Source organism: Scomber japonicus, chromosome 17, assembly GCF_027409825.1.
Source record: "Scomber japonicus isolate fScoJap1 chromosome 17, fScoJap1.pri, whole genome shotgun sequence".
NCBI lineage: Eukaryota > Metazoa > Chordata > Actinopteri > Scombriformes > Scombridae > Scomber > Scomber japonicus.
In genome coordinates, this window is record NC_070594.1 from 28,380,995 (window position 1) to 28,400,282 (window position 19,288).

Below are 19,288 nucleotides of genomic sequence, written 5' to 3' on the forward strand. Positions count from 1 at the left end.
CTAGTCTTCTGACCTCTCAAAGTGCTGTACACTACATGTCAGCATTCACCCTTTTACCCATACATTCATACACATACTGGCCCTGTCACTTACTGACAGCACTTTCATGCCTTTGACATTGATGAACAAACAGAAAAATCCTCCTCTGGTTTTTCATTGTGATAATATTCACTCATTCTGGTCTAATTGTGTAGCTCAGTGCAAAATCTTCATCACTTTCACAATTCTGTGTGTGTTTAAGTAGATGATGTACATCAGTGCATGAAAAAGACAGAATTATAGTGATGAAAAAAATGTAATTACTTACAATCAAATCATTTTGCATAAACCAATCTTTCCTTGGCAATGGTTGTCTTCTCATCGACCACACAACTTTTGTATTCCCTGATCAAAATTGACCCAGTTTGGTTTTATCTATTTATTAATCACAAGATATATGTGATCACCCAATTCCGTGTTTTTTAGCCAATATCATTCCAACTTATTACCACAGGTCTTACACATCTTTTTGGGGGAACTTATGCTCAATAGGCCTCATTTAAAGAAACTATATCTCATTTTTGAAACTTGGGTCAAAATATACCCAAGAGGGCAACAGGAGGGTTAAGGTGCAACGTTTACAGGAAGTGTTTAGTTTAACTGAGAATAGTCCTTCCTTTCCTATATTTTTTTCATCTTGTCAACACATCTCATGCATAGAGCCAAACCACCTGTGAAGTCATCCTACTTACAAGTATTGTGTATGTATCCAAAGCCTGAAATATCTTATTCCTCTGTGCTGTAGACCTCCATTATTGTCCAAAAACTATTAACTATTAACCATGTTCCTTCATCCAAGGCAAAATTCGTGGTTTTAAACTATTATCCTTTGTGTCCACAGATTCCGGTGATGACGGGCGCCTTCATGGACTCGTCGCCCAACGATGACTACAGCACTGACCACTCTCTGTTCAACTCATCTGCCAGTGTCCATGCTGCATCCATGGCAGCTCAAGGCCCACCTGAGGAGCCTCAGTCCATGTCCCGTGATGCCATTTGGCTCTGGATCGCCATCACTGCCACCATCGGGAACATAGTAGTTGTTGGCGTTGTGTATGCGTTCACATTCTGAAAGTAACTGCTCTGACCCAGGATGTTTGAATGAACCTGAGACGTAGTTTATGACTAGCTGTGAACGGCGACGGCGTGTGAGTGCACAACATAATCCTCTCTGTGGAGTGGATGACTCATCAAATGGAATTTAGTCTAGTCACTGAAGGATACATCAGCAAAATTACCCAGCAGTCATCAGTCGCAAAGCACTTTAGACAAAATGAACATCTGCCAGTGAATAGTGGAAGAGTGAAAAAAGTATATATTGCACAAAAATTGTCCTCTGTGTGTAAATAGAGGTGATAGATGTAGAAATGTCTCTTTTATTCAGTGTGTTTATGTCCTTCAGAGTATGTTTTTCCCTCCTGTAATGTATATATACATGTGGAAATTGTTAGCTTACAGTGCTCCTTGCAGAGACAAGACTGCATTCAGTGTGTGTGTGTATGTATGAGTGTGTGTTTGTAACAGTGCCCAGCAGAAGGCTCCTTTAACTCATTAGAAAATCCTTGATTCTAAAAGAACTGATTCAAGGACAGATATTTGACATTTTACCATGTCAGACCCACTATGGGATCTTTAAATGTGTTATTATTTAGTGTTTTCACTATTAACCGCAAACACAACAGTACTTTCAGATAAATGATTGCCCGAAAGACACTTCATAACTGTGCTGACAGTTCTCATAAATCATTCCCAGCCATGCTTTCTCTCTGTAGTACGAGCCAGATTACTTTATCCTCTCTTCGTCAGGATTCTGTTGTTCTTACACAAAGTGACGTTTTAAAATACCTTTCCTGAGTGGAAAAATACAAAAATACCAAATGTTCTAATGTCTAACATAAAAAGTCGGCAATGGAGGACACTATTGTCAGGAAAGGAAGTTTGAAAGCCTGTATCTCAATCTGTACAGTATGTGCGTAGTCAGATGTGGGAACATGTTCAAGAATCTTTAAATATTAATATCTACCTATATTAATATTAATATCATAATCTGTAGGCTTCTTTTCAGTAACTTACTGATGCCTGTTGAACAGTAGCACTTCTATTGTAAGGTACTGTTGGGTCAGTACACAACACAATGTCCTTGAAAATTAGAAATATGTGAAACTTATCTACTGTTTTGATTTTGACAAATGAGAAACTTGCCATAATTTAAATTGTAATAATCAATACACAGTCAATATAGTACATTTAGTATTTTTGTTGCTTTTATATCATTTAAATGACATTTGCACCATTTTTTTTACCAAAAGTAAGACTGAATGCTCCTGAAAATGTCAAATGGTGTAACCACAAAAGAATGATAAATATTACATATTTTATCACCTACAGTGTATTTAAGTGGACTGTTTCCTAATCTCTCCAGATGAAATGTAATATTTAGAACAATAGTATTCCATTAGCTTTATTTAATATAAACGTTATAATGTAAGATCATGCCAAACTAGTTGATATGTAGTTTTATTGACTATTTACTGTTTTTAAACAAGTTGAATTATTTGGTACAAAGTTTTTATGGTTACACCTCTTAGACATTTTTGCCATACTCCTCTAATATATTCTCTCTAAATGGATTAAAAGCAGACATTTGATGCTGGGTCCATAAAAAAGAATGTTTGCAAGTTATTCATACGTTTATTTTCACATTTTAACACCTTTAAATTTGACTGAACCACATGGACACAAAAAAACTCATTGACCCAAATATCAAACCAACCTCCCTCTGAAATATCATACGTAAACAAGGCTTATATTTTACATTTCGTAGTGAAGGAGTCCTTCATGTTTAAGTTGTTTTGGCTCTTGGTTCAAACCCACCAGCCCACGAGGGAGTTGAAATGTTCTTCCTGTGCCTGTGTGGGTTTTCTCTGGGTACTCCAGCTTCCTCCCACAGACCAAAAACATGCAGGCTAAGTAGGTTAATTAGTGACTGTAAGTTGGCCGTAGGTGTGAATGTGTCTATGAATGATTGTCTCTATCTTGTCTGTAAGCTGTATGTTTGACTATCCAAGGTGTGTCCCACCTCCCACCCTCTAACCCTCACCCAACATAAGATAAGATCCAGTGCTCCCCCCGAAAATTAATGGAAGAAGACAACACAAAAAAAAACATGTTCTTTTCAGTAATCATTTCAGATGGAACCTTTTTTAATAGTTTTTAATGGAAACTCCTGAAATGACTTTGTAAATCACACAACCAATAATCTGTATATGATAAGATTATATGTGTTGCTCCCACACACACAGCCCACATGGTCCTTTGAGAATTTCCTTTTTTTTCGTAACACATTTAGAGACCGCCGTACAGATTCAAAAATCCCACTGAATGCATACAGATTGAGATACAATTTACCACTCAGTCACAAATAATTTTGCCACGATATTGTACCCATTACTCAGACAATCTTTTCTAAGCTTAAAATCTCCTTAAATATCCTAATCAGTCCATCAGACCTTATCTTTAAGCTTGATACTAACAAAATGGTCTTGATTAATTTTTTCCGGGCTGTATTTTTGGTGTTTCTATATACATTTTTAAGTCCAAAACATTGTTATATCCAAAATCTGGCTTGTTTGTGCCTTTTTGTGTACAGTGTAGTGGCCTCTGACTGGCACATTTACCTACGATAAAGAAAACAATCTGGATGGTGTCCTCAGCCTGGCCTTTCCATAATATCTGTCCTTGCTCTGTTCACTGGCATCAGCAGAATTGTTTTTCGAGCTAAATAAGCGAGATCTGGTGGGGTGAAAGTTGCTTGTTGCCATAGCTACGCATCTCCCCATTCGGATCTTCGTGCTCCCACGGTGGCAAACCTGCCACACACGCTGAGCTAATGACACCACAACATACAATCAGCTAATGACGCCACACACACACACACACACACACACACACACACACACACACACACACACACACACACACACACACACACACACACACACACACACACACACACACACACCTCATAGAAAACAATCAGCCGAGCTGTTTTCAGGCCATTCAGCTCACAAAAATATTGAAGTTACAGAAACAATCCATGACTTAACAGAGGATCATTGTCTGCTCATTACTGTAAGCGACTAGTAATGAGCAGAGAATTGAATTAGAGCTACATATACAATGGCTCATGCTGTGCTATGTGGCAGTATATAGATTTTTTTTCTCTATAAATTACCTTCTGTGTGTTTCCATCTATCACTTTGTAAAAATAGCTGCTTTTTTCCTGTGCTGGATATCAATTTTTGGATCCTCATGATTTATGTGAGCGCACAGGATCCTCCAGACAGTCAGGTAGATTTTGATGAATACTGTCGACCCACAGCACACAAGCCCAGGCGCTGTCCTCCTTCCCTCAGAGGCCTGGAGACAGGACACTCAAAGTCACTCCCTAAACAGCACAGCGGTACAGCTGCGGTTCAGGAGGTAGAGCGAGTCGTCCGCTAATCAGAATGTTGCTAGTTTGATCCCCGACTTCTCCTGTTGTAAAAGTATAACGGCAAGATACTGAATGGTTGTGCCAGCATCCTGCCTGGTAGCTTTTCCTCCATTAGTGTGTGTGAGTGTGTTTACCATTTACCAAAGAGCAGCAGACAGCCAAACCTGCCTATTAGATGTAATGTTGGGTTAGGGAGGCTAATGAAATGTCACCAGATCCCTGATGCATCAGTGTGACATGGCCCAGCAGGAGCCTGCAGGTCACAGACAGTGCATTAATACACTGAGCAGAACAGTAGTGTGCTGTCACTACCACAAAATGATGAAGTCACACAGTGCAGTGTCCTTTCAGAGGAACACGTGACACAGCACACACTAACTGTACCTTATCATACCTTTGTGGTATCACATGGTTCAGCAGAGACATTGATGAATGGCTGTTTAACTAGGAAAGGGGGTTAATGATATGCCGATTAAAGCATCTCCTCTTACAATACAACAATGGCTTAGTTTAACTTTGAGATTAACTTTGATTAAATCATGGACAGGTCTGTGCATTGTTTATGTACATGATGAATAGATCTAGTAAAGACTTATTTAGTGAAACTCAGTATACAATGAATAATATAAGCCTTTAAACTAGTTCCAGTGCCCCTGAGGGCCTCTTTATAATTAGGTAATAATGAAGGAGTTGCCTAAAGGCACCTATCATCTCAGTTTACTGTGGGCTTGAATGGTGCATACACTATGTTACCACAAACTGTTTGCTCCACAGTAAACCTGCTGCCTTTAGGCACCCTGACATTCTGGAAGAAGACTCTGGCTAGATATAGGGATGCCTCTGGTGGTGTCTGTTCATTTAGCAGAGTTGTCCTGGTAAGGGGGGGGGGTTTCTCAACATCCAGTGCTTATATCTGTTGGTACCCTTCAGACCTGGACCTTTATCTATCTGTCCTCCATGTTGCATTGTGTGTATATCTGATGTTGTAAGTGCTGGTTCGAATTCAAATGAAAATAAAGAGATTTTGAGTTAAGATAATTATGTCACATTAGTACTCACATGGTCAAGAATGAACTTTACTTTGACCAAATTATTAAGATTATTAAATGGGATCTAGTATTGAACTTCCATAAAGGTAGAGGGACTCACATGTGAGAGACTTGGGGGAAAATGGTGCAATCCTACATTTCCCATAATGCAATCATATTATAATCTCATATTTTCATTAGATCAAACCTTCCTGGTAAACACCCATGTCTTTCAAGCTTCTCACTCCCAGTGTACATATGTAGGCTTTCTGTTATATACAGTGCTTGCAGAGCTAACTGATGACATCACTGTGATATCATCTGGTTTATTTGTTCAGAGTTAAGACATTATACAACTGTTTTCACAGGCCGAGTAGTTGTCCTCTTGACTTAATGACTGATCTTAATGTGTTAAATATGTAGAATGCCCCTTTAACCATCCCTTTGTTTCCACTCTGAAGTTTGTATATACTGTTGCACTATTGCTATTTTGCTGTTTCTCCTTCACTGGCCTTGAAAGTTTACATCGTCATATACTGTACATCCTTTGATTGAAGTTCAAAACTCTTGTGCTCTTGAGATCCGTTATTATATATTATTCATAAAGTGTTATTACTGTATTTTTGCAAAAACATGTAGCTTTTCTTCATTCCTGAAAAACTTTCATTTTGCAAATCAGTGTTTTCTACTTAACTGCAGTGATAGGGTGTGCGTATCCTGAGCCGTCCGTTTGAGGGTTGTAACACTGCAACAACCGTCAAACTGACAACTGTTGTATTATAGAGAGCTGGACATCGACTGTACTTTACTAGCACTGTAATTATGTATTTTGTATTCAACTGTAGTTATTATTAAACTGTTGTAACTAAATGTTACATTCTGAGTGTTGTAATTCACAGAAAACAGTTGTAATCCCTAAATATTCTTCTCCAGACATGTTTCAATACTTAAAAAAAATGTTATTTTCACCAATACGTTCAAATACCTCCTTAATTATCTTTTTAAAAATCCAGAATCTGTGAATATGCAAATAGTGTTCATCTCAAAAACGTTCCTGCTGGACACTGGTCAGTGACCAATAAGGGTTGGCAAAATGAGCAATTCAAAAATATTTCAAAAAATAGTTTTAAATGCAGCATCAGGTTTGTTAATATGTAAGTTTAGTATTTGTGTTGGTTTTATACCATTTTATTTTAACCAAAAGTAAGACTGAATGCTCCTGAAAATGTCAAATGTGTTACCACATAATAATATTAAACATTTTGTCCACCTACAGTGTATTAAAGTGTTAAATTATTACTTAATTTAAGAAAAAAACAAAACTGTAATATTTAGAACAATTGTATTCCATTAGCTTTATTTAATATAGAAGTTATAATGTAAGATCATGCCAAACTAGTTGATATGGTGTTTTATTGACTATTTAGTGTTTTTAAGCAAGTTGAATTATTTGGTACAAAGTTTTTATGGTTATACCACTACTACGCCATAATCCTCTATATTTTCTCGCAAAATGAATTAGAAACAGAAATTATATGCTGGGTCCACAAAATCATCCAATTCAGGAACAAGAAGACAAACACATTTTAGTCCTGGTTGATTTGTATGGCACCTGATGCCATTGGTTGTAAAAACAGGTGTCACAATGGACAAACAGACACAGAAACACAGTGAAAGACGAAAGCTGATGCACAATAGACAGATCTGTGCAGGAGGGCTATACACTTACTTAGAAACTGCCTGATGGAGTAATGAGGAGCAGTTTAGGGTCAGCTACCTGGGTGATGGTAGGAATGACTGAGGACCACTGCTGGTCAGATGAGGAATTGCAGGTTCTAGCCTTGTGCATTTGATGGAACACACAAATCTAGCATTGAAACTCTCTTAAACAAAACAGTAGTTTGCTTTTTATCAAAATTACAGAATGCATTTTCAAGCATTAGTACTAGTCACTGTGTTCTGGTCCCATAACTTAGAAGTTGATGGATGCATTCTCTCTCTACATTATGCAACAATACCAGCATTGCAATGTTTTCAGACAAATTGGCACTGATTGCCACTTGTGTCTGAACTGAGATGAGTTTTCCTTTTGCTGCTGTAGTGGGCACATCACATCAGCCTGAAAAAGGAGGAAGGAACCATCAAACCGCCCATCATCAGTCAAGCAGGCAAGGATAAGTGACATAAAGGCAGGAAGCAGGTACGTTAGACAGGCGATAGTTGACAACTTCTCATAAATCTCATTTGTGAGACTTGACAGCCGTTCTCATTGGTTGGTGCCCACCCTTCAGCCTCAATGCAAAGTATTCTCGAGATCTACTGTCTGTAAAAGGATACATGAGGCTGTCAGTCACATGAGGAGTAATGTGATTTTATGAGGAACCACTGGGAAGACAATCAGCTGCCGTTGCTTGCAAGCAAATGAGAGGATCTCACACCTGGATGACATACATTCTGCATACAGGATCAGGAGGAAAGTGGTGAGATCTACAACTGACAGTGGCTCAAACCTTATCAATGCATTCAGTTTTTGGTGAGAAGAGCATGGCAACATTAGTAGAAGAAGCAGAAACCAGAATACCAAGACACATTCTCCATCTTGGAAGAGGACAACAGACTAGAATTTCAACCTGCTGAACCTCAGAGAAGAGTGACAGCTATAAAAGGATTTTCCATTAAGCCTTCACCTACGTGGCTACTGAAGCTGCAGAGAGCGAGTTGCCGAATCAGACACATTGGAACTCAACTTACCTCATGTATTATACAAGAGAGGGGGATGATGCCATAAGGTGATGTGTGTGAAGAAATCCAAGTGAAAATGTGAGTAATATATGGTACACATATTCACAAATGTTATACTCTTAACAATAATAATTGCTGCTGGAATGTATTATTACTTTAATGTGTTTATATTGTCTTATAGACTGAGCCCATTGCATTCCTGATCAAGTACCGCAATGTGATGAATCATGTGGTGAAGGCTTTGAACATCCTACATTCAGAGACAAGCACACATATAGGGTGCCTCATCTCAAAAGTGTCTACCAATTGTCCAAGCCATCCAGGAGGGTACTTTTTTTAAGGTATGATGCTGCAGTTCTTCTGCCAAAATTCAAAACCTTTTGGACTGATGTCATAGAAGCAGGTAATAATCAGTCTTACTATCTGTCAGTTATTTTCTAATCTCAAAAGTGTCCCTTTTATTTAGGAGACAGTCAGAAGGGAGGAACATCTGACCAGCCAATTCATTTTGAGGAACAATTGTGGGGGGTTGCTAGGGCTTGGTATCGCTACTGGTATAATACCTTTAAGGTATCAACCAAAATAAATCTAATCTAATAAAACAGTCTCCGTCAAACGATATCTGCAATCGATCCTTTTTGCACCCAAAGCTAGAAAATATGACTATTTGTATGGACTTTCTCACAGCCAATCAACGCAAGTGTTTTTCTATTTAATGCAACATGTGATTGGTCCACTGCCACAGCAGCTACAACCTGTCTGAAGTGGTGAATTTGAGTTAGAACACCTAGCAGCCAAGATGCCACCAAAACGCCCTGTTACACCAGATAAAAGCAACTGCACAAAATGTGTGATGGGTATCAAATTAAGTACTCAGTTGGTATCGGTATCACTTTAAGGTGCTTAGATAGGTACTGGTATTGTAATTTTTAAAATGATACCTAGCCCCAAAGGTTACAGATCAGATGTTCTCATGGAGTCCTCTCATCATTAGACAACTTATTAGGTCTGAGACTTTTTATTTGGCAAACTTAGTACAGTCTGGTCATACTGTTTCAGAAACCATCTTGCCCTAACATCTTTCTGACAACTGTAATGGAAATTCTTATTATTCATCTTGTCTGAGCAAATGAGTAGTTATGTTACTTGATTAGATGTATGTGTGTGCATCATAATCTGTTGACCATGCCATGAAATGCTGATTTAATGAATATCATTGACCTTTGATGGAACATCATGTATGTTATAGTCTACTGATTAACTATTGTACTGATTGTATACACGTGATGACGTGCCTATTGTGATGACATTGTTCTGTTGATAGAACAATGTCTTCCTTTCTATGATAATGTATTGTATATAATCTGACTGTTTCCTCTGCTCCGGGCTCGCTTTTTCATCTCACGCTTGAGACAGAAGGAGTCCGTCTGCAGACGACTGAATAAACTAGAGAAAGACAACGTTACCGGCTTTGTGCTTATTGATAAATAAATATTGCCAGAACACAACCAAATAGAGGGGGCTGTGTAGTGCAGTTCTGTAACACCAACCAGCTGACATTCATACCAACTCCACGCAGTGATTTGGTCAGCAGGGCCCAAGGTTTAAACTTCTGTCTGTAGCTCTCCTTTATCAAATGACATAATGATATCACGTTTCATGTGAACAAATGAGTACAACACTATGTCTGAGAAAGAGAATCTGAAAATATGCTCCATTATTAGTTAAATAATATCCAAAAAATAATTTGATTTCTGACATTGTTAGATGTTGTATGAACCAGTTTTGAGTAATTTGAACTTTAGATGTTATTTTAAAATGCCCCAACAGTCTACAGTGTACAAAATGTTACTGCTGGTTTTCCAAAAGAACGTGTTCAATTAAGGACAACAGTTTGTGGCTTAACAAGAATAAAAAATAAATAAATGTAAAGGTCACTTACTTTACTACTTTTAATGTTGAATGCAAATGAAGTGAGAAAAACAAAAGCTTTCTCCAGACTCCAGACATCTTCTGTTTATCCCCCTCATTTCACAAATAACCCATTTAAAGAGTCTGTGATGTCTTTGTGACTGACTTCTACATCTTTTACCCAGCTCATTATTCAGACACACCTCACCAATCAACGGGGACAGGATCAATAGCACTGTGGCCTCTTTTGCTAATGCAAGTAATTAAGTTACATTGATTGAGACATCAGAGGGAGCGACATGAAGGCCTCCACACGACCGTCTGCTCGTGAAAAACAAGACGGATAGAATACAAGGTATGAATGATAAACAGTAAGACAATATGCAACGTTGGAGTCATGTGAAATACAAAAAAATATATATGAGGGTCAACATTTTATATTTGAATATGAAAACTATGTTCATGTTTTAATCAAGCACAGTAGTGATTCATTTTAATCTGTTTCCTGATAATAGCTGCTCTTTGAGTGAGCTCAGCACATACTCAATTTTAGCATAAATCATCCGAGTGAATGTCTTTTATATTGACAATCTGCCTGGTGGAAGAGACTATAACTGTTCTTTCATGACAATTCAATCAGGCACATTTAGTTTTAAAGTGTACCATGTGGTTTAGACTATGTACAATTTGTGGGTCTTTCCAGAAACAGATTTAACAAATGGCCAAGATCTGTGCAGCAGAGGCTGAGATAGATTATAAATTTGTGGTCTACAACTTCACTTCTTTACCCTAGTTTATTTGCTACAATAAGCGTGGGCTCACTGAGTTAATCCCAGATAGCAAAATTCTTTTGGCCCATATCTGGCCCACACCTGACATGTTCATCCGGCCCACATACAGCATGGAATGATGGCACTTGGGCGGTCCGCTCATGTTTGCCAAAAGTGGGCCATAACCAAGCCATCACAATGCCAGATGTCAACCAAAAACACACCAAATAAACCAGTTCGGCCAAGACTGGCCCAAATATGTTTCAACAAAGGTGGGCCAAGTATGTTTCCTTATATGTGGGCCTCTTTAGGCTCACATCCGGATTAGTCATTGCCATACTTGCCATATTTCGGCCAAAGATGGGCCATATTCGTTTTGTGATATTTGGCCTAAATGTAGCATTTACTACATGGGCCAGTTTAGGTTCACGTCTGTTTTGTCCGGGCCAGAAGAATGCCTACAGTGCCGGATCATTGCCTCAAGTGGCCCACATTCGCATGCTATCTGGGATGACTCCCAATTCATCATCTTTTAACACCTTCTTTTAAAGGATGCAAAAAAATAGAACAAGACAAAATGTTTTTAATTACAAGGAAAATATCATGTATAATCAGAATTTATTTTTATTTGTCTTATCTTTTCCTGAGACAATGGAAAAAAATATGAATATACACTGAGCGTATTGAGATCTTTAGCCATGACAATAGTCTAACTAAAAAATGAGGTATAATTTCATTTAAATGAGGCTTATTGACTATCATTTCCAAAAAATATGTGTAAAACCTGTAGTAATAAACTGGATAATTTGCATCTCATGCTTTATATAAAAGTCAAACCAGATCGGTTCAATTTTGACCCGGGAAGACAAAGGTGCACGGTCATCAGGAAGACAACAGGAAGGTTAAACACAGTTATGAGAAAATAGAGGCAAAAGGGAAGTATATACAAATAAAAGTAATTAGCCAATTAAAAGCTTGGACAAATCACCAAGAGATTCATACATGTATTAAATCATGTAAAAAAGTAGAATTACTTAATTATGTGTAATATCCTTAAAATACTCCCTGTTCCTTCTCCTTCATTAAAATGCCACAATCTATAAATATGTAAATATATTTAATATCAGAATTTGAACTGTTGGAAACAAGATGTCTGGTTACACATTCCCACATCACACTTGTGTAAATTGAATATTAAACCAGGATTGTGCTGTCACAAATCGTGCTCATCAGCTCATCCTTTAAAATCTGATTTTCAGTGAGCAAAGAGAAACTTTCCACTTTCAGCAGATGAATGTAAAAACAAACTCTGCACATACATCAATCTCATGCAGGCACTGTATGGAATCTATGTATATGGTTACATGTAGATAAGTGGATGTTTCTTTATATTCATTACATACATGTAGCAGCGTGTATGTGTGCATAAGTAATATGGACGTATATTTTGTATATTTTTGACTGTCGTGAACAGTTGTTTGTTGTAATCTGTAATGTTTGAGTCAAATAGACAACAATGACAGGAAGGATTTGGGCTTACGTGAGTCATACAAAGTCTCCATCTTCTACTCTGATCACTTTTCTTTCTGTTTCTCTTTTACTGAATCATTTGTTTCCCTGCATTAACATCTGAGCACCAAATTAAAAAAGGAAGCAGTGGGAAATTCATCTTTTTCAGCTGTGGTTTTGGAACAGACGATGCAAGCAGTATGTACAATCTCACCCTACGTGAGCTGTAATGAGTTCTCTATGCTCACCTGTCTGCTGAGCATTCCCATCACACTGTTCTGTCCTCCCACGCTCAGCACGTCCACAGCTGCCCCCTACCCCCTCCCCCCATCCTCCCAGTGCACCACTCGCCTGGCTGAGCACGCAGAGCCAGTCGTGACCAGTCAACCCTCCTTTCAGACTGATGACACGGACGTTCCCAAAAGGCTCGAAAACCCAACAGCGCCTCCGCTGGGTTTAACTGACAGACTCCTGACAACCCATGGTGGTTACAGCTCTGTACCAACTCCTTCACTAAACTCTCACTTTACTGTAGAAATATGGACTTTATAAAACCATCAAGTAACCAGGAGTAACCATGTTTAACCTTCCTGTCGTCCTCCCGGGTCAAATTGACCCCGTCTGTTTTGACTGTTCCTTCATTCCTTCCTTCCTTCCTTCCTTCCTCTCTTCCTCCCTCCTTCTCTCTTTCCTTCTGTCCTTCTTTCCTTCCCTCCTTCCTTCCTTTCTTTCTTCCCTTCCTCTTTTCCTTTCTCCCTCCCTCCCTTCTTCTTTCTTCCCTCCCTCCCTCCTACCTTCCTTCTTTCCTTCTTTCCTTCATCCTTCCTTCCTTTCCTTCCTCCCTTCCTTCTTTCCTTTCCCCCCTTCCTTCCTTCCTTTCCTTCATCCTTCCTTCCTTTCCTTCCTCCCTTCCTTCTTTCCTTTCCCCCCTTCCTTCCTTCCTTCCTTCCTCCCTTCTTTCCTTCCTTTCTTCCTTCTGTCCTTCTTTCCTTCCCTCCTTCCTTCCTTTGTTTCTTTCCTCCCTCCTTCCTTTTCTCTTTCTTTCCTCCCCCCTACCTTCCTACCTTCCTCTTTTCCTTTCTCCCTCACTCCCTCCCTTCCTCTTTTCCTTTTTCCCTCGCTCCCTCCTTCCTACCTTCCTTCTCTCCTTCTTTCCTCTCTCCTTTTCTTCCTTCTTCCTTTCTTTCCTTTCCTTCCTTCCTTCCTTCCCTTCCTCCTGTCCTTCCTTCATTCCTTCCTTCCTTCCTTCCATGACTCGAGGACAACAGGAGGGTTAAATTGAATTTCAAATGGCAAATCTCTAAATATTAAATATTCTATAAATAGTGCATACAGTTATACTATTAATACATAATGTGAGGTCACATGAGTCTAACTAAACTGCTGTACAAGCAACCCTGAAAAGGATGTGATGTCCTGATTTTAATGTGAGTAATGAATAAATGTGGAGCAGTTAGAAAGGCAGTATGTGAGAATGTTTGATGGTTGTCCCACACATCATTACTTTTATGATTTACACCGTTGCTTTTTGTACTGTCACATGTCAAAATGTCACTGTATGTACAAGCTACATGCTAATCCTCATTGAAAAGCTACAGAAACCATTTTATTAGCAGAGTTGTGAAGCTACATGCTAATCCTCACTGAGAAGGTACAGAAACCATTTTATTAGCAGAGTTGTGAAGCTACATGCTAATCCTCATCCCTTATTAGCAGCAGTTACAACATAAGCTATGAAGTCAAAGTCTGAAAAAAGACTTGAAGGCACCCTGTGGTAATCCTTTAATCAAGCAAAGTTCAGTGTTTCACATCAAACTGCATTGTGTGTATCCTTGAAACCTGACAAAAATATTTATTATGGAAATCTTCCCTCAACAGATTTGCGAAGAATTTGAAACCTACACTCTTTTTCTTTGCAAATGAGTTAATTAGAGCTTTGCCACATTGCTCTGGCCATTACCACCAACCTTTCAATCAGTGGAACAGCAGGACTATTTATCATCTAACCTAAAAAAATCAACCCAAGCTCTTAAGTGAGCGTTCACGCACCAGTAGGTAGTAGGTAAGTCCCAGCTAGCAGGGAACGTTCCCACACCATTGGCTAACATTCCCTACAGGTTCTGTTTATGTTTTATAGAAAATGTTTTTATCTAATGTTCAAAGAACATTATAATGATGTTTATTATTAGGGCCCGAGCGCTGACCAGCGCGAAGCCCTATTGTATCTGTCCGGATTATTCTTCTACCTTTTTCTCCCACAACAACGGGCTTTTTGCCCCCCTGAACGTGCATGAAAAGTCACCAAAGTTTGCACGCAAGCCAGACCTGGCGAAAAATTTGATATTTTATGGTTTGCATAAATGGGCGTGCCAAAATGGCTCTCTAGCGCCACCTGCAGAATCAAGAACATCGATCCCCTCGCCCCAGATTGACATAGAGAAACGATACTTGGTACACATGTTCATCATGTCAAGACGCACAAAAAAGTCAGTGGGGCCCATGACGTCACTCCAACAGGAAGTCGGCCATTTTGAATCAAAGTATTGATTTTAATGCCGATTGTGGCATCATATTTGAACGAACTAGTCCTAGAGTTTTCATCCCATCCACTTCAAATTCACACAGAGTCATCTTGAGACATTGGAGATGAAAAGTTATCAAAAGCTTTTTCGCCCATCATTCCTGGTTGCCGTGGTGACGCGGCGAATTTCGATGTTTCGCCATGAAATTTCAAACCCTCATAACTTGACTCCACATGGTCTGAGCTTTACCAAATTTAATATGCTTGTTCAGCGTCCTGGTCTGAACACATGTACAGTCTCATATTTAGTGACAGCCATAGCGCCACCTACTGGCAACAGGAAGTCACTTGCGTAATTTGTTCATGAATTATTCCCATAATCTTAAGTATTTCCACCTGAAATTGACTCAGCTGAGACATAAGACCTTGGTGATGCTACATTCTGCAACTGGTGACCCATCATCAAACACCGTTGCCATGACAACACATTCAACGCCATGAAAATACGATTACAGTTTTCAGGGGCAAAGGATGCCTCTACAGTAACGAAACTCAACACACACGTCTGGAGTGGGGTCATTAAACATCCGATATACTTTAATGGGATGGGCGTGGCTAAACGGCTCAATAGCGCCCCCTTGAATATTTCAAAATTGAACCCCCGCCTTCCCGATTGACATAGAAGAATGAAACTCGGTAGGTTTATGTATCATCTCCAGGCGCACAAAAACGCCATTTGGACCCATACCCGAAGTCCAACAGGAAGTCGGCCATCTTGGAAAAATGCTCAATTATGTTGAGTTTTTTGATGATTTCAAGGCAACATATTTGAACGAACTAGTCCTAGGGATTTCATCCCATCCGCTTCAAATTCACACAGAATCATCTTGAGACATTGGAGATGAAAAGTTATCAAAAGCTTTTTCGCCTGTCATTCCTGGTTGCCGTGGTGACGCGGCGAATTTCGATGCCTCGCCATGAAATTTCAAACCCTCATAACTTGACTCCACATGGTCTGAGCTTTTCCAAATTCATCAAAGCAAGCCAGCCTTGGCGAAAAATTTGATATTTTATGGTTTTTGTAAATGGGCGTGGCAAAATGGCTCTGTAGCGCCCCCTTGAGAAATGAAAAAATTCCATCCCCTCGCCACAGATTGACATAGAGAAACGAAACTTGGTACACATGTTCATCATGTCAAGACGCACAAAAAACGTCCGGGTGCCCATGACGTCACTCCAACAGGAAGTCGGCCATTTTGAATCAAAATATTGATTTTAATGCAGATTGTGGCATCATATTTGAGCGAACTAGTCCTAGAGATTTCATCCCATCCACTTCAAATTCACACAGAGTCATCTTGAGACATTGGAGATGAGAAGTTATCAAAAGCTTTTTTGTCCGTCATTCCTGGTTGCCGTGGTGACGCGGCGAATTTCGATGCTTCGCCATGAAATTTCAAACCCTCATAACTTGACTCCACATGGTCTCAGCTTTTCCAAATTTCATATGATTGTTCAGCGTCCTGGTCTGAACACATGTACAGTCTAATATTTAGTGACAGTCATAGCGCCACCTAGTGGCGACAGGAAGTGACTTGCTTCAGTCTGTCACTGATTACTCCCATAATCTTAAGTATTTATACCTGAAATTCACTCAGCTGAGACATAAGACCTTGGTGATGCTACATTCTGCAACTCATGACCCATCATCAAATACCGTTGCCATGACAACACATTCAACGCCATGAAAATACGATTACAGTTTTCAGGGGCAAAGGATGCCTCCACGGTAACGAAACTCAACACACACGTCTGGAGTGGGTTCATTAAACTTCCTATATACTTCAATGGGATGGGCGTGGCTAAACGGCTCAACAGCGCCCCCTTGAATATTTCAAAATTGAACCTCAGCCTTCCCGATTGACATAGAAGAATGAAACTCGGTAGGTTTATGTATCATCTCCAGACGCACAAAAACCCCATTTGGACCTATACCATAAGTCCAACAGGAAGTCGGCCATCTTGGAAAAATACTCAATTGTGTTGAGTTTTTTGATGATTTCAAGGCCTCATATTTGAACGAACTAGTCCTAGGGATTTCATCCCATCCACTTCAAATTCACACAGAATCATCTTGAGACATTGGAGATGAAAAGTTATCAAAAGCTTTTTCCCCCGCCATTCCTGTTGGGCGTGGTGAAGCAGCGAATTTCGATGCTTCGCCATGAAATTTCAAACCCTCATAACTTGACTCCATATGGTCTGAGCTTTTCCAAATTTAATATGCTTGTTCAGTGTCCCAGTCTGAACACATGTACAGTCTCATATTTAGTGACAGTCATAGCGCCACCTACTGGTAACAGGAAGTCACTTGCTTCATTCTTTCACTAATTACTCTCATAATCTTAAGTATTTACACCTGAAATTGACTCAGCTAAGACATAGCGCCAGTTATCAAAATCTTTTTTATGACTTCTTCCTGTTGGGCGTGGCTGTGCGTACAATTTCGATGCTTCGCCATGAGGCAGGAAGTCCTTATAACTCCTACAGACATTGTCCTGTCTACACCAAATTCATCACGCATGTAGAGGGTCCCGCCCTGAACACATCTATGCATCAATACTGTGTCAAATACACAGCGCCACCTACTGGACACAGGAAGTCAGCCTCATATGACAAACATTATCCGATTTACATGAAATTTACAGGATGTCTTCTCCACAGCACACACTGCAACATGACATGTAACTGGTGGGTGATCTCTAGCGCCACCTAGTGGACACATGCACATGTGACTTAGCCCCATCACACTACGTTCATTACGAGCCCGGGTGCCAAGACGTCTACGTGCCCGCTGTGTCTGCCGTGTGACTGCAGCACGCACCGACATGCGCGTACGGCGCGGTGCGTGGGGGCGCGAGGGCCCGTTCATCACTGCTTGCAGTTTTAATTTCAAATAATGTTCCTGTATTGTTAAATGTTAAGAAAGATAGAATGTTTTAGATGTAACATTTTAAGGATGTTTGGGGGATGTTTGTGAGGTAAACAATTATTGAATGTTCCCCTATAAAACATTATCACAATGTTCCAATATAACAAAGGAAAGACATTCTCAAAAAAACATTTGAAAAACATTGTCAGTATGTTATTAGGGCCTCTGATTGCAATATGTTATTTATAAAACATTCTTACAATGTTCTACAAAAATTAGGAAGGAACATTCTTCACAAGTGTTTTCACAACGTTATTGATTGTCATTTAGAAACATAGGAAGAACATTTTATCTATGGCATTCTGAGGATATTTTAGGAACAAAGTGTAGGTAACAGATTACAGAATGTTATCAATAAAATGTTCCAACAATATTATATGATGTCACACAAAGAACATTTTCAAAATAATATTTTAAAATGTTTTGAGGATGTTGTTGATACTTCAGGTTATGGGGATTATTGAATGTTCTTCTATACAACATTTCCTTTACGTTACAAGAAAACAACAAAGGAACATTCTCAAAGCAACATTCAGAAAACGTTTTTAGTATGTTGTTAAGGCCTCGGATTATATTATGTTATTTATAAAACATTCTTACAATGTTATATGATGATAAATGAAGAATATCACAAAGAAATATGTGGAAAATGTTTTCAAGATGTTATTGATGCATCAGATCACAAAATGTTTCTCACAGAATGTTTCTTTAATGTGATCTGTAAACAAAGGAAGAACGTTTTGAGGATATTTTAGGAACAATGTGTAGGTAACCGATTATACAATGTTACTTATACAATGTTCCCACAATGTTAAATGGCATCACATAAAGAACATTTACTAAGTAATATTTAGAAAATGTTTTGAGGATGTTGTTGATACTTCAGGTTATGGGGAAAAAATTCAGGGACCTGAAATTATACCCCGTTGTAGTTCGTAAGTTGTTGTTTGTTTTTTTTGTGGGGGGGGGGGGGGGGGGTTCAAAAAAAAAGGGGCGGGACATGTGGCGCAGGTCAAGGTAGTGTGTTTTGCTGCGAGCAGATGTACTGTTGTGGTGAAGAGAGAGAAGAGCAGAGTGTAACGGAGAGTTTTATGAGTTTTATCTGGAAGGTCGACTACCCGTTGGTCCTGATAATAACTCGTTTCATAACCAGAAAGAAGGTAATTAAGTGTATACTTTTTATTCTGTTCTGTAAGTAACAGTTATAGTGGTAAAAACATTATGTGATGTTAGTTAGCGGCCGGCTAGTTAGCTTAGCATATCATGTACATGTGCTTGATA